The sequence below is a fragment of the Pleurodeles waltl genome, chromosome 6 (genome assembly GCF_031143425.1).
Source record: "Pleurodeles waltl isolate 20211129_DDA chromosome 6, aPleWal1.hap1.20221129, whole genome shotgun sequence".
In the NCBI taxonomy this organism is placed as follows: Eukaryota; Metazoa; Chordata; class Amphibia; order Caudata; family Salamandridae; genus Pleurodeles; species Pleurodeles waltl.
The window spans coordinates 140,077,936-140,079,240 of record NC_090445.1 but is presented as its reverse complement, the minus strand read 5'-3'; positions in this window follow the sequence as shown (position 1 = coordinate 140,079,240).

The window sequence follows — 1,305 nt, the reverse complement described above, 5'->3', positions numbered from 1 at the left end:
CCTTTAGAGACACAAGAAAGAAATTAGGGCTGCAAATATTAGACAATTTCACATTAAATACTTAGGCCCTGATTTAGATCTTGGCAGTAATGGTCCTGGTGTCAACTTTTTGACTGAAAACCCGTCGGCCGCCGTGATGGTCCAAACGCTGTATTTATATGTTGGTGGTCCAAGTAGTAGAAATCTGACGTTCAAACTGTTGTCTCCACCACGGAGTCGCATCCGCCATTGACGGTGCCATAGTCAATAGCGTCTGGTGGCCGGGCACCAGCTACACTTACCGCCGAGCAGATTTAGATCTGCCTTTCTACCAAAGAAAAAGTGGCAGTCCAACCTCCAAGTCTGAGTTGACGGACACCCTCTGTTGCTGCTGCCACTGGACCATGGCAAAAACATGACACCTCTACGTCCCCCGTCACTGGACATGAAGGTAAGAAACCCGCATTGGCTATGTACATTGGCGGGGTCACAGCACAGGAGCACAGGAACACTGCAGACATATATATTTCACATTAATCTTTTTAAGTTACTGTAACATACATATGTTGGGGACACAAGTGGGTTAGATACAGGTGAGGACTCCTGGTACACATATCACACACATACAAAACTGGAAATATGGTGTCAGTATTCGCTGGCAAATGAATGCTGGCACCACAATGACGGTCCATGTGTGCACATTCCTGAGAGTTGTGTGGGTGAGTCAATAAATGTATGCGTGTGTGTGTGTGTGATACGAGTGGCTGGTTGAGGTGGAGGGAGATGGATTGGATGCTGTGGTTGTGTCAGTATGTGTGCCACTTGCATATGGCATTGGTGTTGTTGTGTATGGTGAGTGTTGTGTTGCTGCATGCAACATTCAGGTGAGTGGTGTTGTATGGCGGTCGTTGTCGTGAGGTGTGTAGTTGTGATGTTGTGTGATTGTGTTTGTGTAGATGAGTGTGTTGTTATGTTGTGATTGTTGTGATTGTGTCATGTGTGGGTGCAGTGTCAATGGTGTGTGTATGTTGTGTCATGGATGTGCATCAATGTGTGTTTGCTGCAGGTACGTGTTTTGTTGTGTTGGTATGGCTATGGATATGGATATGTATGAGGTGTGTTGTATCATGTGTGATGCAGGGGGACACATTTGGCAGAGGTAGAGTGTGTGTGTGTATGTGTGACTTCCCTCTATCCACAGCTACTACCATTATACAATGTCAATTGAGTCCGAAAATGTCCTCCCTTTTTCAGCGAACCACCGCTGGTACACCGTCTGCAGAGGTTTTCTCGGGTCTGCCGCCAACACGGCTTGGCAGTGCGACC